The sequence below is a fragment of the Suricata suricatta genome, chromosome 8 (genome assembly GCF_006229205.1).
Source record: "Suricata suricatta isolate VVHF042 chromosome 8, meerkat_22Aug2017_6uvM2_HiC, whole genome shotgun sequence".
Lineage (NCBI taxonomy): Eukaryota > Metazoa > Chordata > Mammalia > Carnivora > Herpestidae > Suricata > Suricata suricatta.
Genome location: NC_043707.1, coordinates 126,055,518 through 126,062,525, shown reverse-complemented (window position 1 = coordinate 126,062,525; position 7,008 = coordinate 126,055,518). Strand labels below are relative to the sequence as shown.

The following is a 7,008-nucleotide window of genomic DNA, read 5'->3' as shown; positions in this document are numbered from 1 at the left end:
GGGGAGGGGAGCGGAATCGCGAGCGCGGCAGGGAAGTGGCGGCCGGGGAGGGGGCGGCCTGCGGACCGCCCCTGGCTGTGCCTGCGACGCGCTTCCCTCCGCAGTCCCGCGGCCTGACGCCCCGTCCGGCGGGGCGGGCCCGGTCGCTGCTTCCCCAGGTTCCTTTATTCCGGCCTTAGGTTGAGTTCCTAGCACCATTTCCGTTTGCTTCTCCAACTCTCCCTTGCTTATTCAGCTGAAGCTTCCCTTTCAGGGAGTTACCTAACCACCTCTCGAAACTGCCGTTCTGCCGCTTGCTTAATTCCTCTTCTTGGGGTGAAATTTTCTTTGTTCGTTTGTGTTTTCCTCCCCTTTAAGTCCGAGAGAAATGCAGGGTGGAGGATTACGTCATCGCAATCCGAGGGGTGAGAGTTTTAACTCCTACAAGTCAGGGACTCACCGAATGAAGGCAGCGTTTTGCAGCCTCGGTTGGGGCACTCGCGGGCACATCCTGCCTGCTCCCCAACGCAGCGTATTCATGGATGGTGCTTGGAAATCTCTTGGGGTGATCTCAAAGTCCTCTGAAAGCCTGGAAGGTTTGACCCTCAAGATTAGCTTGTGCCAGAGAGGAAAGCGTAAGACAATACCTACAGCCACTTGTGTAGGCAGTGACTTTGGAGATCCTTTTATAGTCGAACCAAGTGATTTGTGGGAGCTTTTCTTTGGTCCGGAATGACTTCCAGGCTGTTGAACTTCTCCCGAAGGACTTACTGATGCACAGTACAGACCTGACTTGGCTCACGTGCGCTTTTTGTGGCAAGGGTGTGGTGGGAAGAGAATCCGTTCATTTTCCGTCTTACCTTTGCTTGCTAGACAATTAAAATTTGTAAGTACAAACGAATTTTGGATTTTTCACCAGAAACACTGCAGTAACAGTTTGAGGCTTTGGGGATCCCAGTGTTTGTTCCCCAGAACATTAGGTACATCCCCAAGTGTATGTCTTTCATGGACTACAAAGATACAGCACAGAAAAATGTTAGCATTGTGAAGCAAATGAGATCTCATTGTGTGATGCATTGTTATAAGGGTAGTTCTTGTTGGAACAAGTACTTTCCTATTGTTTCTTGTGTGTGGAGAGAACATTGCTTGTTAAGAAACACTGAAAAGAAGTGGTAGGTTCTAAATCAACTTTAGGGGGTGTGTAGATGTCGCAGAGGATTGGATAGGTACTGAACTTGGATCTTCTGAAATACATTTGTCATAATGTGGTATCATCTTTTAAAAACACTTTCTGCCTTATTTCTTGAAAATTCTACGTTTAAGTTTAAATATACATTTTAGTTTGCATCTTTTCTTTTAAAATATAGCAAAATAGGGGCGCCTGGGTGGCTCAGTTGGTTGGGAGTCGGCTTCAGCTCAGATCAGCTCAGGTCATGATCTCGCGGTTGGAGGGCTCCAGCCCCGCAACCGGCTCTGTGCTGACAGCTCAGAACCTGGAGCCTGTCTTCAGATTCTCTGTTCTCTCTCTCTGTCCCTCTCTCTCTGACTGTCCCTCACTCGCACTCTGTCTCTCTCTGTCTCTCAAAATAAAGACATAAAAACAATAAAATACAGCAAAATAGTGTGAATTTAGTTTTTAGGCTGAGGCAAGGAGATGAGAGATGGATAGGTAACTGAGTTTTAAAAATGAGCTGTTTTCCAGTAATTTCTGAACTAAGAAATTAGTTATCATATTCTCTTAAGATGTTTTTATATAGTAATCAAAACCAATATCCAGTTAAACTTAGTTTTTTGGGTATTGAAGACCAGTGTTCCAGCTAGGGTATCAAACATCTGTGAAATTCTTACAGTCAACCAGACCAAATCTTGATTTTTTTTTTTTTGTTTGTAATTTCAAGATTTGTTTTCTTTTATTCAGATATTTTTCCACTTAGAACTTTAGGGTCTATTGGAAAAGTACTTCTAGTTATGTTTAAGATGGTTACACTAATGAAATGTTTTGATCCAAAAGCTGTCACATTTGGAAAACTTTGAAGTACAACTTACAGGGTCTGTCTGGGAGAAGTATTTATAGGCGTTCTTGGAAGTAAAAGTCAGATTGTACTTTTATTTGTAGATACATTTTAGTTGCAGTCATTTAGTGGTTTTAGGACCTTTTTGAGGGGTCTACAAGGACTTCCTCTGTGAGGAAGGAAGGATTACTATTTTGTTAACTTATGTCCCATAAGTAGTTTCATATACCCTCCTATGTTAAAGGGCTTCACTCCAGGCTTTTGTGATAATACCTTATTCAGTGTTCTCTTTCAAATCTCTTAGTGCCCCCCAGTAGAACGTAAGTGATATGAGGGCAGGATTTGACCTGGTTACGGTCACCCCTGTATCCCTAGCACCTAGGATAGTGCCAAAAACCACAGTAGATCTTAAGAAATGTTTGTCAAATGAATGACTTTAGGGCGGCTGAGGGTCAGCATTTTCTCTTTCTGCATATTCCGTAGGCTTGTTTACTGTGTTTCCTGAGACCTGTGCTTGGTCGGCCATATCCGGATTCGGGCCCCTTGTAGTGATTACTAATCTGCCCTTGCTTGATCTTATCCGTCTGTTTACCACTGTGTCTTCTGCAGCCGCACCGTGTGAACTGTTCGCCGTAGCTTAGAAAATCGATTCTGATGACCAGTTCTTACTCTTCTAAAAAATTATTTAGACTTTAATGTTTGCTTTTCCCCTCTATTTCTTTTGTTTGCAATAGCAACTTATTTTTGCCACTTTTTCCACTCTGCTCAACAGTATCAAATTCCTGGTCATGTTGTGCTTTGCCCCTTACTAGTTTCTGCTTTTAGTTACTCATCCTTCAGTCCAAAATATTTTGCTAAAGCAGTTTTCATTACTTGTTATTTCAGCTATGTCTGCTACTGCTGCTGTTATAAGTCCTGGATAGCAAATCTCTTCTTCACTGGTTACCCCTGGGACATTGGTCTCAAATGCTTGTTGTGTGAAGTTAAACCAGGTGGTTTTGTTGTTGTTTGCTTGTGTTTATTTTTAATTGAAAAAATTTTTTTCTAAACTTTAATTCTTAAGTAATCTCTAACGCAGCATGGGGCTTGAACTCACAACCCCAAGATGAAGAGTTGCACACTCTACTGACTAAGCCAGTCAGGAGCCCCATGAAACCAGGTGTTTTCCTCTAAAAAAAAAAAAAAAATTAAGAGAAATATTCTCAAATGTTTAGCTATAATGCTAAAGTCCAGAACATTTTCTAATATAGGAAAAAACTGTAATTGTTAAGTCCTGGGATTCACTGATAAATGGCTGTCACCTCTGTTCCCTCTGTTCTTTAACACTTGCATTGTTTTTTTTCCCAAAAGTAAGCCATTTTGATTTGCCCTCTTAATTCTGCTGCTGTGTCTTGAGAGCTGTGCTGCTGGTATTATAATTAAAGGTGGAGGCTCTGGAGCCAGACTGCCTGGGTTCAAGTCCTGCCACTTGTTATCTGTGTGCAGTTTAAGTAATGTCTTTGTGACTCAGGTTTACCGTCTGTAAAATAGGGCCAGTAATAGTCCCTACCTCCCAGTGTTGTTACGGGAATCAAATCAGTAGATTTCTGTGAAGTACTTAAGAATACACTGGCACTTACTGAGTGTTCTATAGGTGTTTCTTCTGGTTATTAGTACAACCTCTCTTAGGTTTGAGAAGCTGAGTTTCCCCTCAGTCAATATTTTGATAACCATCCCTCCCCCGGATTAATCTGATGAAACCATAAAAATTATTATTATTTTTTTAAGTGTTTATTTATTTTGAGAAAAGGAGAGAGAGTGCGCACGTGTGCAAGCACAAGCGGGGGAGGGGCTGAGAGAAAGAATCCCAAGCAGACTACGCTAACAGCAGATACAGGCTCCATCTCATGAGATCATGACCTGAGGCGAAATCAAGAGTTGATTGCTCAACTGACCGAGCCACACAGACACCCCCAAACCATAAAAATTATTAAATGAAGTGGAGATTGTTGCCTGCTTTAAGTTTTTGTCCACTGTCTTAATCAGTGTTCTATAAACAAGGATGTAAAGTTAAACACAGTGTGTGGACTATGAACCAGTAGCATAAGATCACCTTGGAGCTCCATCCCAGTCCTACTGAGTCAGAATCTGCATTTTAACAAGATGCCCGTGTGATTTTTATGAACATTAAAGTTTGAAGCATCCTCTTTAGGATTGCCAGAGTGGTATCTTAAGGGATTTTAGAAACAGCTTAGGGTGCTTTGTTTCTATTTTCCCCCCTACTTAAGTATAGATTGGTTGCTTTTATTATTTTTTAAAACCTTTTTAAGTTTACTTATTTATTTTGACAGAGACAGACAGAATGAGTGGGGAAGGGGCAGTGAGTGAGAGAGAGAGAAAATCGCAAGCAGGCTCTGCACTGCCAGCACAGAACGCGATGCAGGGCTTGAACTCAATTACCCGTGAGATCATGACTTGAGCTGAAACTAAGAGTCAGATTCTTAACCACTGAGCCATCCAGGGGCCCCTGGTTTCTTTCATTTATTTTTAAAGTTTATTTCTTTTGAGCGAGGAGATGAGCGAACGAGCGAGCGAGCGAGAGAGACAGCCCCAGCGAGGGCAAGGCAGGGACAGGGGGAGAGAAAATTCCAAGTAGGCTCCACGCTCAGCACGGAGCCCGACTAGGGGCTCAATCCCACGACCGTGAGCTGAATTGAGATCAAGAGTTGGATGGGATGCCTAACCCACTGGACCACCCAGGGACCCTAAACTGGTTTCTCTTAGGCAGTGTACCACAATTTATTGCAAGGATCATAATCTTGAGAGTGAGTGAACTGGTTTTGCTCTTAAATGATAGTTTCTTGCCTGTTGCATAGAATCACCTCATTTGTGCTCACTGTCAACAGTTTAAAGTTTTTAAGTGCCATTGCCCACTTGGAAATAACTAATCTTAAATTCTAGTTTAGTATATCAGTTACACAATTGAACTCAAATGATGTTTTGTTGAAAACATTGTGACGAAGAGCATATGATCAGGATAATTCATATAATTGTTGGTTATGGAAACAGGTGAAATACAAAGTTGGCATTTAGCTGGTCAAATGTAACAAATATTTTCTGTACTAAAATGAACCATATCTTTAATCTCAAGGGAAAACATTAATATCTAAAATTTAGTCTTACTTAGCTGGGATCCTGAAAAAATTAGTGCTTTTTTTTTTTTTTTTATAAAGGACTAGGTTGAAATTTTCTCTAATAACTTATACTATTTGCTGTAGGAGAAATTCCCCAGGTACTACCCTTATGTAGTATATGCTTTACAGTAGTGATTCCTTTTGTTTTTTCCTTTTAATGTTTTATTTAGTTTTGAGAGAGAGAGAGAGAGGATAGAGACAGTGTGAGCAGGGGAGGGTCAGAGAGAGGGAGACACAGAATCTGAAGCAGGCTTCAGGCTCTGAGCTAGCTGTCAGCACAGAGCCTGACGCGGAGCTCGAACCCACGAACTGTGAGATAATGACCTGAGCCGAAGCCGGACGCTTAACTGACTCACTACAGGAGTGTTTCCTAATTCTTTTCACATCAAGGCAGGCATAGAAAAGTATTTGTATGCCTCGTAATTGAATGGATGAGGCTGCTCTTGACAGGCTAGGTATGCTGCAGACTCCAGGGGCCTGGGGCGGGGGCCAGTGTCAGGCACACCTGTGTCCATTCTATTTCAGGTGGCAGTATGAAGCCATCTAGTGTTGGATAGTAAGCCTCAGCCATTCTTTTCAGCTAAATAGGTGGTCACTGTTTGCTGTTCCTTGTGGAAACAGAAGAACTTGAGAACAGACCACATGAAACCAGGGGGAGAGATGGAGGTAGGCCACAGAATGCTGTGTTACTTTTTATTGAGGAGGAGAAGGTGGGCTGTAGAAGAAAGCATAAGCAGGATTTCAGCTACAATCCATTTGTTTTGTTGATGGGCAGTTTAAGAAAATTTGTAATTTTGGTTTGCTTTTAAAATCTGTTTAAAAGCAGATGAGGGGCGCCTGGATGGCTCAGTAGATTAAGTGTCTGACTTCAGCTCAGGTCATAATCTCGTGGTTTGTGGGTTCGAGCCCTGCATTGGGCTCTGTGCTGACAGCTCGAATTCTGTCTCCCTCTTCCTCTGCACTTACCCTGCTGGTGCTCTGTCTCTATCTGTCTCTCAAAAATGAATAAAAACATTAAAAAAAATAAAAGCAGATGAGGAATAGAAGTAATTCAATAAAGTTTCTTAGTAAGTAATTGTGATTTCAGGGAGTTTCATTACACAATTTCACTGTAGCAGCTAGTATTTATTTCTCAGCTCTATGTTATTTGAGAGGAGCTTGATTTTAGAATCTTCTGAAATGGTATTAAACCATCTATATATCACTAATTAATTTCCCAGAAACCATATTTTTATTGTGGAGTTTGAGATTAACATGTTTTAAATAAACTATTAGATTTTAGGATGTAAATTTTCATTTATCAGTTAACTAGGAAAAAATGAATTCCTGTGAATATTAGAGTCTGTGGTTTAAATCAATATCTAATACCCTTATTTGTTTCAGAAAGTGTCCAGATAGTAGAAATAGTACAAAATAAAAGCTATGGAAATGTTTGAATTATTTTAGGTCATATTATTTATTTGCTCTGCTCACCACAGGGCCAAAGGTGGTAATAATATTAGGTCATTCCGAGGGTTTATAAACCAGTAGAAATAGAGGTAGGGGATAATTTTATTTTATTTATTTATTTATTATTTTTTTTATTTTTATTTTTTTTTAATGCTTTATTTATTTTTGATACAGAGAGAGAGACAGAGCATGAGAGGAAGAGGTGCAGAGAGAGAGGGAGACACAGTATCTGAAACAGGCTCCAGGCTCCGAGCTAGCTGTCAGCACAGAGCCTGACGCGGGGCTCGAACCCACGAACGTGAGATCTGACCTGAGCCGAAGTCAGAGGCTTAACCGACTGAGCCACCCAGGCGTCCCAGCAATTACTCTTAATATTAAAATTATCCCCAGGGGCG

The 7,008-nt window shown here is 41.3% G+C and overlaps 1 protein-coding gene across 2 annotated transcripts in view; it reads left to right on the top strand.

The window, feature by feature from the left end:
- Positions 1-7,008, top strand: part of CDC42 (cell division cycle 42) — a 49,676-nt gene that overhangs the window by 396 nt on the left and 42,272 nt on the right. The gene's annotated exons all lie outside the window — the stretch shown is intronic.